Source organism: Schistocerca serialis, chromosome 2 (assembly GCF_023864345.2).
Source record: "Schistocerca serialis cubense isolate TAMUIC-IGC-003099 chromosome 2, iqSchSeri2.2, whole genome shotgun sequence".
Lineage (NCBI taxonomy): Eukaryota > Metazoa > Arthropoda > Insecta > Orthoptera > Acrididae > Schistocerca > Schistocerca serialis.
The window spans coordinates 1,068,607,371-1,068,622,793 of NC_064639.1; the positions used below are offsets into that span (position 1 = coordinate 1,068,607,371).

At 48.5% G+C, this 15,423-nt stretch overlaps 26 non-coding genes across 26 annotated transcripts; 13 read left to right on the top strand and 13 right to left on the bottom strand.

Moving 5' to 3' along the window:
• Window positions 1-94: 94 nt before the first annotated feature.
• On the bottom strand, window positions 95-166 carry Trnap-ugg (transfer RNA proline (anticodon UGG)). The gene has a single exon. It is a non-coding gene; the product is annotated as a tRNA-Pro (tRNA).
• Window positions 167-723: 557 nt separating this feature from the next.
• On the top strand, window positions 724-795 carry Trnaq-uug (transfer RNA glutamine (anticodon UUG)). Its single transcript has one exon. It is a non-coding gene; the product is annotated as a tRNA-Gln (tRNA).
• Window positions 796-1,302: 507 nt separating this feature from the next.
• On the bottom strand, window positions 1,303-1,374 carry Trnap-ugg (transfer RNA proline (anticodon UGG)). Its single transcript has one exon. It is a non-coding gene; the product is annotated as a tRNA-Pro (tRNA).
• Window positions 1,375-1,931: 557 nt separating this feature from the next.
• Window positions 1,932-2,003, top strand: Trnaq-uug (transfer RNA glutamine (anticodon UUG)). The gene has a single exon. It is a non-coding gene; the product is annotated as a tRNA-Gln (tRNA).
• A 507-nt stretch (window positions 2,004-2,510) lies between these two features.
• Window positions 2,511-2,582, bottom strand: Trnap-ugg (transfer RNA proline (anticodon UGG)). The gene has a single exon. It is a non-coding gene; the product is annotated as a tRNA-Pro (tRNA).
• Window positions 2,583-3,139: 557 nt separating this feature from the next.
• On the top strand, window positions 3,140-3,211 carry Trnaq-uug (transfer RNA glutamine (anticodon UUG)). The gene has a single exon. It is a non-coding gene; the product is annotated as a tRNA-Gln (tRNA).
• A 507-nt stretch (window positions 3,212-3,718) lies between these two features.
• Trnap-ugg (transfer RNA proline (anticodon UGG)) lies at window positions 3,719-3,790 on the bottom strand. The gene has a single exon. It is a non-coding gene; the product is annotated as a tRNA-Pro (tRNA).
• A 557-nt stretch (window positions 3,791-4,347) lies between these two features.
• On the top strand, window positions 4,348-4,419 carry Trnaq-uug (transfer RNA glutamine (anticodon UUG)). The gene has a single exon. It is a non-coding gene; the product is annotated as a tRNA-Gln (tRNA).
• A 507-nt stretch (window positions 4,420-4,926) lies between these two features.
• On the bottom strand, window positions 4,927-4,998 carry Trnap-ugg (transfer RNA proline (anticodon UGG)). The gene has a single exon. It is a non-coding gene; the product is annotated as a tRNA-Pro (tRNA).
• A 557-nt stretch (window positions 4,999-5,555) lies between these two features.
• Window positions 5,556-5,627, top strand: Trnaq-uug (transfer RNA glutamine (anticodon UUG)). The gene has a single exon. It is a non-coding gene; the product is annotated as a tRNA-Gln (tRNA).
• Window positions 5,628-6,134: 507 nt separating this feature from the next.
• Window positions 6,135-6,206, bottom strand: Trnap-ugg (transfer RNA proline (anticodon UGG)). Its single transcript has one exon. It is a non-coding gene; the product is annotated as a tRNA-Pro (tRNA).
• Window positions 6,207-6,763: 557 nt separating this feature from the next.
• Window positions 6,764-6,835, top strand: Trnaq-uug (transfer RNA glutamine (anticodon UUG)). The gene has a single exon. It is a non-coding gene; the product is annotated as a tRNA-Gln (tRNA).
• A 507-nt stretch (window positions 6,836-7,342) lies between these two features.
• On the bottom strand, window positions 7,343-7,414 carry Trnap-ugg (transfer RNA proline (anticodon UGG)). The gene has a single exon. It is a non-coding gene; the product is annotated as a tRNA-Pro (tRNA).
• A 557-nt stretch (window positions 7,415-7,971) lies between these two features.
• On the top strand, window positions 7,972-8,043 carry Trnaq-uug (transfer RNA glutamine (anticodon UUG)). The gene has a single exon. It is a non-coding gene; the product is annotated as a tRNA-Gln (tRNA).
• Window positions 8,044-8,550: 507 nt separating this feature from the next.
• Window positions 8,551-8,622, bottom strand: Trnap-ugg (transfer RNA proline (anticodon UGG)). Its single transcript has one exon. It is a non-coding gene; the product is annotated as a tRNA-Pro (tRNA).
• Window positions 8,623-9,179: 557 nt separating this feature from the next.
• On the top strand, window positions 9,180-9,251 carry Trnaq-uug (transfer RNA glutamine (anticodon UUG)). Its single transcript has one exon. It is a non-coding gene; the product is annotated as a tRNA-Gln (tRNA).
• Window positions 9,252-9,758: 507 nt separating this feature from the next.
• On the bottom strand, window positions 9,759-9,830 carry Trnap-ugg (transfer RNA proline (anticodon UGG)). The gene has a single exon. It is a non-coding gene; the product is annotated as a tRNA-Pro (tRNA).
• Window positions 9,831-10,387: 557 nt separating this feature from the next.
• On the top strand, window positions 10,388-10,459 carry Trnaq-uug (transfer RNA glutamine (anticodon UUG)). The gene has a single exon. It is a non-coding gene; the product is annotated as a tRNA-Gln (tRNA).
• A 507-nt stretch (window positions 10,460-10,966) lies between these two features.
• Window positions 10,967-11,038, bottom strand: Trnap-ugg (transfer RNA proline (anticodon UGG)). Its single transcript has one exon. It is a non-coding gene; the product is annotated as a tRNA-Pro (tRNA).
• A 557-nt stretch (window positions 11,039-11,595) lies between these two features.
• Window positions 11,596-11,667, top strand: Trnaq-uug (transfer RNA glutamine (anticodon UUG)). Its single transcript has one exon. It is a non-coding gene; the product is annotated as a tRNA-Gln (tRNA).
• Window positions 11,668-12,174: 507 nt separating this feature from the next.
• On the bottom strand, window positions 12,175-12,246 carry Trnap-ugg (transfer RNA proline (anticodon UGG)). Its single transcript has one exon. It is a non-coding gene; the product is annotated as a tRNA-Pro (tRNA).
• Window positions 12,247-12,803: 557 nt separating this feature from the next.
• Window positions 12,804-12,875, top strand: Trnaq-uug (transfer RNA glutamine (anticodon UUG)). Its single transcript has one exon. It is a non-coding gene; the product is annotated as a tRNA-Gln (tRNA).
• A 507-nt stretch (window positions 12,876-13,382) lies between these two features.
• Window positions 13,383-13,454, bottom strand: Trnap-ugg (transfer RNA proline (anticodon UGG)). The gene has a single exon. It is a non-coding gene; the product is annotated as a tRNA-Pro (tRNA).
• A 557-nt stretch (window positions 13,455-14,011) lies between these two features.
• Window positions 14,012-14,083, top strand: Trnaq-uug (transfer RNA glutamine (anticodon UUG)). Its single transcript has one exon. It is a non-coding gene; the product is annotated as a tRNA-Gln (tRNA).
• Window positions 14,084-14,590: 507 nt separating this feature from the next.
• On the bottom strand, window positions 14,591-14,662 carry Trnap-ugg (transfer RNA proline (anticodon UGG)). The gene has a single exon. It is a non-coding gene; the product is annotated as a tRNA-Pro (tRNA).
• Window positions 14,663-15,219: 557 nt separating this feature from the next.
• Trnaq-uug (transfer RNA glutamine (anticodon UUG)) lies at window positions 15,220-15,291 on the top strand. Its single transcript has one exon. It is a non-coding gene; the product is annotated as a tRNA-Gln (tRNA).
• Window positions 15,292-15,423: the final 132 nt, after the last annotated feature.

The following is a 15,423-nucleotide window of genomic DNA, read 5'->3' on the forward strand; positions in this document are numbered from 1 at the left end:
GGTGGCCCGACATGCAGTTTGTCCTGCTGCATGACTTACTTTCAGAGACTCGCAAGTTTATCGTAGTGCTGGGTTGTCGCGAAAGTGAAAAGAAGGGCCTGTCCGGGATTTGAACCCGGGACCTCCTGCACCCAAAGCAGGAATCACACCCCTAGACCAACAGGCCGCACAAGTAAGCAAGTCTGCACCCCGTCACCTACTGAGATCTTGCCGCACTTGCTACTTGCAGCATCCTAGCTGGACCATATTCTCAAAGAGGTTTCTTAATCTGACACCTACAGAATGCGCTGTGCTGAACACCAGTGTATGTGAATGCTGAAAGAGCTGCTTGAGTTGTGTGACAGTATTTCGACCGTGTGTAGTGCAAATGTTATCGTGTCACGAACAATCCGCCCACTACGTAGCGTTCTGTGTCAGCACGCAGTTTTCGACAGTACTCTGTGTCCATAGCTGTTTTCATAGCTAGGCTGCTTCCAGCACAAAGCATCCGCCATACGAAAGTGGCTGTTTCGCGATTTTGATTACCTGATCCTTCGACATCACTTCATGTACGAATACTGGCAAGAATTCTCGCTACATTCGAAGGTGCTCCTTCCACTTCCAGCCTACTTGGTTGCTTCATTAGCCACGCAAACACTTCCTGAGGACCATACGTGTAATGACATCGCATCTTATGGGCTTAATTACATGATACCACTGAATGTAAGAGCGCTACAGGCATCCGGTTCCATGGTGTAATGGTTAGCACTCTGGGCTTTGAATCCAGCGATCCGAGTTCGAGTCTCGGTGGAACCTGACGCTGTGTTTTGCGATCGTTTCTAGAAATGTGTACGAGCCGGTGGTTGGAATTGTATGTGCAGAAATTTAACTAGGATCATGAAATGCAAAATGTTAATAGGAGTCCACACGTGAATGGGGAGCGCTCCAAATGCATATGCTTTTGCTACTAGGATTAATAACGGGACGTAAGGGGTTCAACTGCGAGAAGACGACCTCAGCTGTTCCTCCCCGCAGGAAAGACATCTCACCGTTTTGGGTGCTGCATGCGCATGCATTTACCAAACTTGCATGCGATGTACTAGTTCCTGGGGAACGAATAGAATCGTTGTACGTGCCAGTCTTTACGTATAGATATAAGTAAGCGGAGACGGCTTAATCCTGCCACGTAGATTGCTTTCCATAAGACGCACCTGAGAGTCTCATGGGCCGGTGGCCCGACATGCAGTTTGTCCTGCTGCATGGCTTACTTTGAGAGACTCGCAAGTTTATCGTAGTGCTGGGTTGTCGCGAAAGTGAAAAGTAGGGCCTGTCCGGGATTTGAACCCGGGACCTCCTGCACCCAAAGCAGGAATCATACCCCTAGACCAACAGGCCGCACAAGTAAGCAAGTCTGCACCCCGCCACCTACTGAGATCTTGCCGCACTTGCTACTTGCAGCATCCTAGCTGGACCATATTCTCAAAGAGGTTTCTTAATCTGACACCTACAGCATGCGCTGTGCTGAACACCAGTGTATGTGAATGCTGAAAGAGCTGCTTGAGTTGTGTGACAGTATTTCGACCGTGTGTAGTGCAAATGTTATCGTGTCACGAACAATCCGCCCACTACGTAGCGTTCTGTGTCAGCACGCAGTTTTCGACAGTACTCTGTGTCCATAGCTGTTTTCATAGCTTGGCTGCTTCCAGCACAAAGCATCCGCCATACGAAAGTGGCTGTTTCGCGATTTTGATTACCTGATCCTTCGACATCTCTTCATGTACGAATACTGGCAAGAATTCTCGCTACATTCGAAGGTGCTCCTTCCACTTCCAGCCTACTTGGTTGCTTCATTAGCCACGCAAACACTTCCTGAGGACCATACGTGTAATGACATCGCATCTTATGGGCTTAATTACATGATACCACTGAATTTAAGAGCGCTACAGGCATCCGGTTCCATGGTGTAATGGTTAGCACTCTGGACTTTGAATCCAGCGATTCGAGTTCGAGTCTCGGTGGAACCTGACGCTGTGTTTTGCGATCGTTTCTAGAAATGTGTACGAGCCGGTGGTTGGAATTGTATGTGCAGAAATTTAACTAGGATCATGAAATGCAAAATGTTAATAGCAGTCCACACGTGAATGGGGAGCGCTCCAAATGCTTATGCTTTTGCTACTAGGATTAATAACGGGACGTAAGGGGTTCAACTGCGAGAAGACGACCTCAGCTGTTCCTCCCCGCAGGAAAGACATCTCACCGTTTTGGGTGCTGCATGCGCATGCATTTACCAAACTTGCATGCGATGTACTAGTTCCTGGGGAACGAATAGAATCGTTGTACGTGCCAGTCTTTACGTATAGATATAAGTAAGCGGAGACGGCTTAATCCTGCCACGTAGATTGCTTTCCATAAGACGCACCTGAGAGTCTCATGGGCCGGTGGCCCGACATGCAGTTTGTCCTGCTGCATGGCTTACTTTCAGACACTCGCAAGTTTATCGTAGTGCTGGGTTGTCGCGAAAGTGAAAAGTAGGGCCTGTCCGGGATTTGAACCCGGGACCTCCTGCACCCAAAGCAGGAATCATACCCCTAGACCAACAGGCCGCACAAGTAAGCAAGTCTGCACCGCGCCACCTACTGAGATCTTGCCGCACTTGCTACTTGCAGCATCCTAGCTGGACCATATTCTCAAAGAGGTTTCTTAATCTGACACCTACAACATGCGCTGTGCTGAACACCAGTGTATGTGAATGCTGAAAGAGCTGCTTGAGTTGTGTGACAGTATTTCGACCGTGTGTAGTGCAAATGTTATCGTGTCACGAACAATCCGCCCACTACGTAGCGTTCTGTGTCAGCACGCAGTTTTCGACAGTACTCTGTGTCCATAGCTGTTTTCATAGCTAGGCTGCTTCCAGCACAAAGCATCCGCCATACGAAAGTGGCTGTTTCGCGATTTTGATTACCTGATCCTTCGACATCACTTCATGTACGAATACTGGCAAGAATTCTCGCTACATTCGAAGGTGCTCCTTCCACTTCCAGCCTACTTGGTTGCTTCATTAGCCACGCAAACACTTCCTGAGGACCATACGTGTAATGACATCGCATCTTATGGGCTTAATTACATGATACCACTGAATTTAAGAGCGCTACAGGCATCCGGTTCCATGGTGTAATGGTTAGCACTCTGGACTTTGAATCCAGCGATCCGAGTTCCAGTCTCGGTGGAACCTGACGCTGTGTTTTGCGATCGTTTCTAGAAATGTGTACGAGCCGGTGGTTGGAATTGTATGTGCAGAAATTTAACTAGGATCATGAAATGCAAAATGTTAATAGCAGTCCACACGTGAATGGGGAGCGCTCCAAATGCTTATGCTTTTGCTACTAGGATTAATAACGTGACGTAAGGGATTCAACTGCGAGAAGACGACCTCAGCTGTTCCTCCCCGCAGGAAAGACATCTCACCGTTTTGGGTGCTGCATGCGCATGCATTTACCAAACTTGCATGCGATGTACTAGTTCCTGGGGAACGAATAGAATCGTTGTACGTGCCAGTCTTTACGTATAGATATAAGTAAGCGGAGACGGCTTAATCCTGCCACGTAGATTGCTTTCCATAAGACGCACCTGAGCGTCTCATGGGCCGGTGGCCCGACATGCAGTTTGTCCTGCTGCATGGCTTACTTTCAGAGACTCGCAAGTTTATCGTAGTGCTGGGTTGTCGCGAAAGTGAAAAGTAGGGCCTGTCCGGGATTTGAACCCGGGACCTCCTGCACCCAAAGCAGGAATCATACCCCTAGACCAACAGGCCGCACAAGTAAGCAAGTCTGCACCCCGCCACCTACTGAGATCTTGCCGCACTTGCTACTTGCAGCATCCTAGCTGGACCATATTCTCAAAGAGGTTTCTTAATCTGACACCTACAACATGCGCTGTGCTGAACACCAGTGTATGTAAATGCTGAAAGAGCTGCTTGAGTTGTGTGACAGTATTTCGACCGTGTGTAGTGCAAATGTTATCGTGTCACGAACAATCCGCCCACTACGTAGCGTTCTGTGTCAGCACGCAGTTTTCGACAGTACTCTGTGTCCATAGCTGTTTTCATAGCTAGGCTGCTTCCAGCACAAAGCATCCGCCATACGAAAGTGGCTGTTTCGCGATTTTGATTACCTGATCCTTCGACATCACTTCATGTACGAATACTGGCAAGAATTCTCGCTACATTCGAAGGTGCTCCTTCCACTTCCAGCCTACTTGGTTGCTTCATTAGCCACGCAGACACTTCCTGAGGACCATACGTGTAATGACATCGCATCTTATGGGCTTAATTACATGATACCACTGGATTTAAGAGCGCTACAGGCATCCGGTTCCATGGTGTAATGGTTAGCACTCTGGACTTTGAATCCAGCGATCCGAGTTCGAGTCTCGGTGGACCCTGACGCTGTGTTTCGCGATCGTTTCTAGAAATGTGTACGAGCCGGTGGTTGGAATTGTATGTGCAGAAATTTAACTAGGGTCATGAAATGCAAAATGTTAATAGCAGTCCACACGTGAATGGGGAGCGCTCCAAATGCTTATGCTTTTGCTACTAGGATTAATAACGGGACGTAAGGGGTTCAACTGCGAGAAGACGACCTCAGCTGTTCCTCCCCGCAGGAAAGACATCTCACCGTTTTGGGTGCTGCATGCGCATGCATTTACCAAACTTGCATGCGATGTACTAGTTCCTGGGGAACGAATAGAATCGTTGTACGTGCCAGTCTTTACGTATAGATATAAGTAAGCGGAGACGGCTTAATCCTGCCACGTAGATTGCTTTCCATAAGACGCACCTGAGAGTCTCATGGGCCGGTGGCCCGACATGCAGTTTGTCCTGCTGCATGGCTTACTTTGAGAGACTCGCAAGTTTATCGTAGTGCTGGGTTGTCGCGAAAGTGAAAAGTAGGGCCTGTCCGGGATTTGAACCCGGGACCTCCTGCACCCAAAGCAGGAATCATACCCCTAGACCAACAGGCCGCACAAGTAAGCAAGTCTGCACCCCGCCACCTACTGAGATCTTGCCGCACTTGCTACTTGCAGCATCCTAGCTGGACCATATTCTCAAAGAGGTTTCTTAATCTGACACCTACAACATGCGCTGTGCTGAACACCAGTGTATGTGAATGCTGAAAGAGCTGCTTGAGTTGTGTGACAGTATTTCGACCGTGTGTAGTGCAAATGTTATCGTGTCACGAACAATCCGCCCACTACGTAGCGTTCTGTGTCAGCACGCAGTTTTCGACAGTACTCTGTGTCCATAGCTGTTTTCATAGCTAGGCTGCTTCCAGCACAAAGCATCCGCCATACGAAAGTGGCTGTTTCGCGATTTTGATTACCTGATCCTTCGACATCACTTCATGTACGAATACTGGCAAGAATTCTCGCTACATTCGAAGGTGCTCCTTCCACTTCCAGCCTACTTGGTTGCTTCATTAGCCACGCAAACACTTCCTGAGGACCATACGTGTAATGACATCGCATCTTATGGGCTTAATTACATGATACCACTGGATTTAAGAGCGCTACAGGCATCCGGTTCCATGGTGTAATGGTTAGCACTCTGGACTTTGAATCCAGCGATCCGAGTTCGAGTCTCGGTGGACCCTGACGCTGTGTTTCGCGATCGTTTCTAGAAATGTGTACGAGCCGGTGGTTGGAATTGTATGTGCAGAAATTTAACTAGGGTCATGAAATGCAAAATGTTAATAGCAGTCCACACGTGAATGGGGAGCGCTCCAAATGCTTATGCTTTTGCTACTAGGATTAATAACGGGACGTAAGGGGTTCAACTGCGAGAAGACGACCTCAGCTGTTCCTCCCCGCAGGAAAGACATCTCACCGTTTTGGGTGCTGCATGCGCATGCATTTACCAAACTTGCATGCGATGTACTAGTTCCTGGGGAACGAATAGAATCGTTGTACGTGCCAGTCTTTACGTATAGATATAAGTAAGCGGAGACGGCTTAATCCTGCCACGTAGATTGCTTTCCATAAGACGCACCTGAGAGTCTCATGGGCCGGTGGCCCGACATGCAGTTTGTCCTGCTGCATGGCTTACTTTGAGAGACTCGCAAGTTTATCGTAGTGCTGGGTTGTCGCGAAAGTGAAAAGTAGGGCCTGTCCGGGATTTGAACCCGGGACCTCCTGCACCCAAAGCAGGAATCATACCCCTAGACCAACAGGCCGCACAAGTAAGCAAGTCTGCACCCCGCCACCTACTGAGATCTTGCCGCACTTGCTACTTGCAGCATCCTAGCTGGACCATATTCTCAAAGAGGTTTCTTAATCTGACACCTACAACATGCGCTGTGCTGAACACCAGTGTATGTGAATGCTGAAAGAGCTGCTTGAGTTGTGTGACAGTATTTCGACCGTGTGTAGTGCAAATGTTATCGTGTCACGAACAATCCGCCCACTACGTAGCGTTCTGTGTCAGCACGCAGTTTTCGACAGTACTCTGTGTCCATAGCTGTTTTCATAGCTAGGCTGCTTCCAGCACAAAGCATCCGCCATACGAAAGTGGCTGTTTCGCGATTTTGATTACCTGATCCTTCGACATCACTTCATGTACGAATACTGGCAAGAATTCTCGCTACATTCGAAGGTGCTCCTTCCACTTCCAGCCTACTTGGTTGCTTCATTAGCCACGCAAACACTTCCTGAGGACCATACGTGTAATGACATCGCATCTTATGGGCTTAATTACATGATACCACTGAATTTAAGAGCGCTACAGGCATCCGGTTCCATGGTGTAATGGTTAGCACTCTGGACTTTGAATCCAGCGATCCGAGTTCCAGTCTCGGTGGAACCTGACGCTGTGTTTTGCGATCGTTTCTAGAAATGTGTACGAGCCGGTGGTTGGAATTGTATGTGCAGAAATTTAACTAGGATCATGAAATGCAAAATGTTAATAGCAGTCCACACGTGAATGGGGAGCGCTCCAAATGCTTATGCTTTTGCTACTAGGATTAATAACGGGACGTAAGGGGTTCAACTGCGAGAAGACGACCTCAGCTGTTCCTCCCCGCAGGAAAGACATCTCACCGTTTTGGGTGCTGCATGCGCATGCATTTACCAAACTTGCATGCGATGTACTAGTTCCTGGGGAACGAATAGAATCGTTGTACGTGCCAGTCTTTACGTATAGATATAAGTAAGCGGAGACGGCTTAATCCTGCCACGTAGATTGCTTTCCATAAGACGCACCTGAGCGTCTCATGGGCCGGTGGCCCGACATGCAGTTTGTCCTGCTGCATGGCTTACTTTCAGAGACTCGCAAGTTTATCGTAGTGCTGGGTTGTCGCGAAAGTGAAAAGTAGGGCCTGTCCGGGATTTGAACCCGGGACCTCCTGCACCCAAAGCAGGAATCATACCCCTAGACCAACAGGCCGCACAAGTAAGCAAGTCTGCACCGCGCCACCTACTGAGATCTTGCCGCACTTGCTACTTGCAGCATCCTAGCTGGACCATATTCTCAAAGAGGTTTCTTAATCTGACACCTACAACATGCGCTGTGCTGAACACCAGTGTATGTGAATGCTGAAAGAGCTGCTTGAGTTGTGTGACAGTATTTCGACCGTGTGTAGTGCAAATGTTATCGTGTCACGAACAATCCGCCGACTACGTAGCGTTCTGTGTCAGCACGCAGTTTTCGACAGTACTCTGTGTCCATAGCTGTTTTCATAGCTAGGCTGCTTCCAGCACAAAGCATCCGCCATACGAAAGTGGCTGTTTCGCGATTTTGATTACCTGATCCTTCGACATCACTTCATGTACGAATACTGGCAAGAATTCTCGCTACATTCGAAGGTGCTCCTTCCACTTCCAGCCTACTTGGTTGCTTCATTAGCCACGCAAACACTTCCTGAGGACCATACGTGTAATGACATCGCATCTTATGGGCTTAATTACATGATACCACTGAATTTAAGAGCGCTACAGGCATCCGGTTCCATGGTGTAATGGTTAGCACTCTGGACTTTGAATCCAGCGATCCGAGTTCCAGTCTCGGTGGAACCTGACGCTGTGTTTTGCGATCGTTTCTAGAAATGTGTACGAGCCGGTGGTTGGAATTGTATGTGCAGAAATTTAACTAGGATCATGAAATGCAAAATGTTAATAGCAGTCCACACGTGAATGGGGAGCGCTCCAAATGCTTATGCTTTTGCTACTAGGATTAATAACGTGACGTAAGGGATTCAACTGCGAGAAGACGACCTCAGCTGTTCCTCCCCGCAGGAAAGACATCTCACCGTTTTGGGTGCTGCATGCGCATGCATTTACCAAACTTGCATGCGATGTACTAGTTCCTGGGGAACGAATAGAATCGTTGTACGTGCCAGTCTTTACGTATAGATATAAGTAAGCGGAGACGGCTTAATCCTGCCACGTAGATTGCTTTCCATAAGACGCACCTGAGCGTCTCATGGGCCGGTGGCCCGACATGCAGTTTGTCCTGCTGCATGGCTTACTTTCAGAGACTCGCAAGTTTATCGTAGTGCTGGGTTGTCGCGAAAGTGAAAAGTAGGGCCTGTCCGGGATTTGAACCCGGGACCTCCTGCACCCAAAGCAGGAATCATACCCCTAGACCAACAGGCCGCACAAGTAAGCAAGTCTGCACCCCGCCACCTACTGAGATCTTGCCGCACTTGCTACTTGCAGCATCCTAGCTGGACCATATTCTCAAAGAGGTTTCTTAATCTGACACCTACAACATGCGCTGTGCTGAACACCAGTGTATGTGAATGCTGAAAGAGCTGCTTGAGTTGTGTGACAGTATTTCGACCGTGTGTAGTGCAAATGTTATCGTGTCACGAACAATCCGCCCACTACGTAGCGTTCTGTGTCAGCACGCAGTTTTCGACAGTACTCTGTGTCCATAGCTGTTTTCATAGCTAGGCTGCTTCCAGCACAAAGCATCCGCCATACGAAAGTGGCTGTTTCGCGATTTTGATTACCTGATCCTTCGACATCACTTCATGTACGAATACTGGCAAGAATTCTCGCTACATTCGAAGGTGCTCCTTCCACTTCCAGCCTACTTGGTTGCTTCATTAGCCACGCAGACACTTCCTGAGGACCATACGTGTAATGACATCGCATCTTATGGGCTTAATTACATGATACCACTGGATTTAAGAGCGCTACAGGCATCCGGTTCCATGGTGTAATGGTTAGCACTCTGGACTTTGAATCCAGCGATCCGAGTTCGAGTCTCGGTGGACCCTGACGCTGTGTTTCGCGATCGTTTCTAGAAATGTGTACGAGCCGGTGGTTGGAATTGTATGTGCAGAAATTTAACTAGGGTCATGAAATGCAAAATGTTAATAGCAGTCCACACGTGAATGGGGAGCGCTCCAAATGCTTATGCTTTTGCTACTAGGATTAATAACGGGACGTAAGGGGTTCAACTGCGAGAAGACGACCTCAGCTGTTCCTCCCCGCAGGAAAGACATCTCACCGTTTTGGGTGCTGCATGCGCATGCATTTACCAAACTTGCATGCGATGTACTAGTTCCTGGGGAACGAATAGAATCGTTGTACGTGCCAGTCTTTACGTATAGATATAAGTAAGCGGAGACGGCTTAATCCTGCCACGTAGATTGCTTTCCATAAGACGCACCTGAGAGTCTCATGGGCCGGTGGCCCGACATGCAGTTTGTCCTGCTGCATGGCTTACTTTCAGAGACTCGCAAGTTTATCGTAGTGCTGGGTTGTCGCGAAAGTGAAAAGTAGGGCCTGTCCGGGATTTGAACCCGGGACCTCCTGCACCCAAAGCAGGAATCATACCCCTAGACCAACAGGCCGCACAAGTAAGCAAGTCTGCACCCCGCCACCTACTGAGATCTTGCCGCACTTGCTACTTGCAGCATCCTAGCTGGACCATATTCTCAAAGAGGTTTCTTAATCTGACACCTACAACATGCGCTGTGCTGAACACCAGTGTATGTGAATGCTGAAAGAGCTGCTTGAGTTGTGTGACAGTATTTCGACCGTGTGTAGTGCAAATGTTATCGTGTCACGAACAATCCGCCGACTACGTAGCGTTCTGTGTCAGCACGCAGTTTTCGACAGTACTCTGTGTCCATAGCTGTTTTCATAGCTAGGCTGCTTCCAGCACAAAGCATCCGCCATACGAAAGTGGCTGTTTCGCGATTTTGATTACCTGATCCTTCGACATCACTTCATGTACGAATACTGGCAAGAATTCTCGCTACATTCGAAGGTGCTCCTTCCACTTCCAGCCTACTTGGTTGCTTCATTAGCCACGCAAACACTTCCTGAGGACCATACGTGTAATGACATCGCATCTTATGGGCTTAATTACATGATACCACTGAATTTAAGAGCGCTACAGGCATCCGGTTCCATGGTGTAATGGTTAGCACTCTGGACTTTGAATCCAGCGATCCGAGTTCCAGTCTCGGTGGAACCTGACGCTGTGTTTTGCGATCGTTTCTAGAAATGTGTACGAGCCGGTGGTTGGAATTGTATGTGCAGAAATTTAACTAGGATCATGAAATGCAAAATGTTAATAGCAGTCCACACGTGAATGGGGAGCGCTCCAAATGCTTATGCTTTTGCTACTAGGATTAATAACGGCACGTAAGGGGTTCAACTGCGAGAAGACGACCTCAGCTGTTCCTCCCCGCAGGAAAGACATCTCACCGTTTTGGGTGCTGCATGCGCATGCATTTACCAAACTTGCATGCGATGTACTAGTTCCTGGGGAACGAATAGAATCGTTGTACGTGCCAGTCTTTACGTATAGATATAAGTAAGCGGAGACGGCTTAATCCTGCCACGTAGATTGCTTTCCATAAGACGCACCTGAGCGTCTCATGGGCCGGTGGCCCGACATGCAGTTTGTCCTGCTGCATGGCTTACTTTCAGAGACTCGCAAGTTTATCGTAGTGCTGGGTTGTCGCGAAAGTGAAAAGTAGGGCCTGTCCGGGATTTGAACCCGGGACCTCCTGCACCCAAAGCAGGAATCATACCCCTAGACCAACAGGCCGCACAAGTAAGCAAGTCTGCACCCCGCCACCTACTGAGATCTTGCCGCACTTGCTACTTGCAGCATCCTAGCTGGACCATATTCTCAAAGAGGTTTCTTAATCTGACACCTACAACATGCGCTGTGCTGAACACCAGTGTATGTGAATGCTGAAAGAGCTGCTTGAGTTGTGTGACAGTATTTCGACCGTGTGTAGTGCAAATGTTATCGTGTCACGAACAATCCGCCCACTACGTAGCGTTCTGTGTCAGCACGCAGTTTTCGACAGTACTCTGTGTCCATAGCTGTTTTCATAGCTAGGCTGCTTCCAGCACAAAGCATCCGCCATACGAAAGTGGCTGTTTCGCGATTTTGATTACCTGATCCTTCGACATCACTTCATGTACGAATACTGGCAAGAATTCTCGCTACATTCGAAGGTGCTCCTTCCACTTCCAGCCTACTTGGTTGCTTCATTAGCCACGCAGACACTTCCTGAGGACCATACGTGTAATGACATCGCATCTTATGGGCTTAATTACATGATACCACTGGATTTAAGAGCGCTACAGGCATCCGGTTCCATGGTGTAATGGTTAGCACTCTGGACTTTGAATCCAGCGATCCGAGTTCGAGTCTCGGTGGACCCTGACGCTGTGTTTCGCGATCGTTTCTAGAAATGTGTACGAGCCGGTGGTTGGAATTGTATGTGCAGAAATTTAACTAGGGTCATGAAATGCAAAATGTTAATAGCAGTCCACACGTGAATGGGGAGCGCTCCAAATGCTTATGCTTTTGCTACTAGGATTAATAACGGGACGTAAGGGGTTCAACTGCGAGAAGACGACCTCAGCTGTTCCTCCCCGCAGGAAAGACATCTCACCGTTTTGGGTGCTGCATGCGCATGCATTTACCAAACTTGCATGCGATGTACTAGTTCCTGGGGAACGAATAGAATCGTTGTACGTGCCAGTCTTTACGTATAGATATAAGTAAGCGGAGACGGCTTAATCCTGCCACGTAGATTGCTTTCCATAAGACGCACCTGAGAGTCTCATGGGCCGGTGGCCCGACATGCAGTTTGTCCTGCTGCATGGCTTACTTTGAGAGACTCGCAAGTTTATCGTAGTGCTGGGTTGTCGCGAAAGTGAAAAGTAGGGCCTGTCCGGGATTTGAACCCGGGACCTCCTGCACCCAAAGCAGGAATCATACCCCTAGACCAACAGGCCGCACAAGTAAGCAAGTCTGCACCCCGCCACCTACTGAGATCTTGCCGCACTTGCTACTTGCAGCATCCTAGCTGGACCATATTCTCAAAGAGGTTTCTTAATCTGACACCTACAACATGCGCTGTGCTGAACACCAGTGTATGTGAATGCTGAAAGAGCTGCTTGAGTTGTGTGACAGTATTTCGACCGTGTGTAGTGCAAATGTTATCGTGTCACGAACAATCCGCCCACTACGTAGCGTTCTGTGTCAGCACGCAGTTTTCGACAGTACTCTGTGTCCATAGCTGTTTTCATAGCTAGGCTGCTTCCAGCACAAAGCATCCGCCATACGAAAGTAGCTGTTTCGCGATTTTGATTACCTGATCCTTCGACATCACTTCATGTACGAATACTGGCAAGAATTCTCGCTACATTCGAAGGTGCTCCTTCCACTTCCAGCCTACTTGGTTGCTTCATTAGCCACGCAGACACTTCCTGAGGACCATACGTGTAATGACATCGCATCTTATGGGCTTAATTACATGATACCACTGGATTTAAGAGCGCTACAGGCATCCGGTTCCATGGTGTAATGGTTAGCACTCTGGACTTTGAATCCAGCGATCCGAGTTCGAGTCTCGGTGGACCCTGACGCTGTGTTTCGCGATCGTTTCTAGAAATGTGTACGAGCCGGTGGTTGGAATTGTATGTGCAGAAATTTAACTAGGGTCATGAAATGCAAAATGTTAATAGCAGTCCACACGTGAATGGGGAGCGCTCCAAATGCTTATGCTTTTGCTACTAGGATTAATAACGGGACGTAAGGGGTTCAACTGCGAGAAGACGACCTCAGCTGTTCCTCCCCGCAGGAAAGACATCTCACCGTTTTGGGTGCTGCATGCGCATGCATTTACCAAACTTGCATGCGATGTACTAGTTCCTGGGGAACGAATAGAATCGTTGTACGTGCCAGTCTTTACGTATAGATATAAGTAAGCGGAGACGGCTTAATCCTGCCACGTAGATTGCTTTCCATAAGACGCACCTGAGAGTCTCATGGGCCGGTGGCCCGACATGCAGTTTGTCCTGCTGCATGGCTTACTTTCAGAGACTCGCAAGTTTATCGTAGTGCTGGGTTGTCGCGAAAGTGAAAAGTAGGGCCTGTCCGGGATTTGAACCCGGGACCTCCTGCACCCAAAGCAGGAATCATACCCCTTGACCAACAGGCCGCACAAGTAAGCAAGTCTGCACCCCGCCACCTACTGAGATCTTGCCGCACTTGCTACTTGCAGCATCCTAGCTGGACCATATTCTCAAAGAGGTTTCTTAATCTGACACCTACAACATGCGCTGTGCTGAACACCAGTGTATGTGAATGCTGAAAGAGCTGCTTGAGTTGTGTGACAGTATTTCGACCGTGTGTAGTGCAAATGTTATCGTGTCACGAACAATCCGCCCACTACGTAGCGTTCTGTGTCAGCACGCAGTTTTCGACAGTACACTGTGTCCATAGCTGTTTTCATAGCTAGGCTGCTTCCAGCACAAAGCATCCGCCATACGAAAGTGGCTGTTTCGCGATTTTGATTACCTGATCCTTCGACATCACTTCATGTACGAATACTGGCAAGAATTCTCGCTACATTCGAAGGTGCTCCTTCCACTTCCAGCCTACTTGGTTGCTTCATTAGCCACGCAAACACTTCCTGAGGACCATACGTGTAATGACATCGCATCTTATGGGCTTAATTACATGATACCACTGAATTTAAGAGCGCTACAGGCATCCGGTTCCATGGTGTAATGGTTAGCACTCTGGACTTTGAATCCAGCGATCCGAGTTCCAGTCTCGGTGGAACCTGACGCTGTGTTTTGCGATCGTTTCTAGAAATGTGTACGAGCCGGTGGTTGGAATTGTATGTGCAGAAATTTAACTAGGATCATGAAATGCAAAATGTTAATAGCAGTCCACACGTGAATGGGGAGCGCTCCAAATGCTTATGCTTTTGCTACTAGGATTAATAACGGGACGTAAGGGGTTCAACTGCGAGAAGACGACCTCAGCTGTTCCTCCCCGCAGGAAAGACATCTCACCGTTTTGGGTGCTGCATGCGCATGCATTTACCAAACTTGCATGCGATGTACTAGTTCCTGGGGAACGAATAGAATCGTTGTACGTGCCAGTCTTTACGTATAGATATAAGTAAGCGGAGACGGCTTAATCCTGCCACGTAGATTGCTTTCCATAAGACGCACCTGAGCGTCTCATGGGCCGGTGGCCCGACATGCAGTTTGTCCTGCTGCATGGCTTACTTTCAGAGACTCGCAAGTTTATCGTAGTGCTGGGTTGTCGCGAAAGTGAAAAGTAGGGCCTGTCCGGGATTTGAACCCGGGACCTCCTGCACCCAAAGCAGGAATCATACCCCTAGACCAACAGGCCGCACAAGTAAGCAAGTCTGCACCCCGCCACCTACTGAGATCTTGCCGCACTTGCTACTTGCAGCATCCTAGCTGGACCATATTCTCAAAGAGGTTTCTTAATCTGACACCTACAACATGCGCTGTGCTGAACACCAGTGTATGTGAATGCTGAAAGAGCTGCTTGAGTTGTGTGACAGTATTTCGACCGTGTGTAGTGCAAATGTTATCGTGTCACGAACAATCCGCCCACTACGTAGCGTTCTGTGTCAGCACGCAGTTTTCGACAGTACTCTGTGTCCATAGCTGTTTTCATAGCTAGGCTGCTTCCAGCACAAAGCATCCGCCATACGAAAGTGGCTGTTTCGCGATTTTGATTACCTGATCCTTCGACATCACTTCATGTACGAATACTGGCAAGAATTCTCGCTACATTCGAAGGTGCTCCTTCCACTTCCAGCCTACTTGGTTGCTTCATTAGCCACGCAGACACTTCCTGAGGACCATACGTGTAATGACATCGCATCTTATGGGCTTAATTACATGATACCACTGGATTTAAGAGCGCTACAGGCATCCGGTTCCATGGTGTAATGGTTAGCACTCTGGACTTTGAATCCAGCGATCCGAGTTCGAGTCTCGGTGGACCCTGACGCTGTGTTTCGCGATCGTTTCTAGAAATGTGTACGAGCCGGTGGTTGGAATTGTATGTGCAGAAATTTAACTAGGGTCATGAAATGCAAAATGTTAATAGCAGTCCACACGTGAATGGGGAGCGCTCCA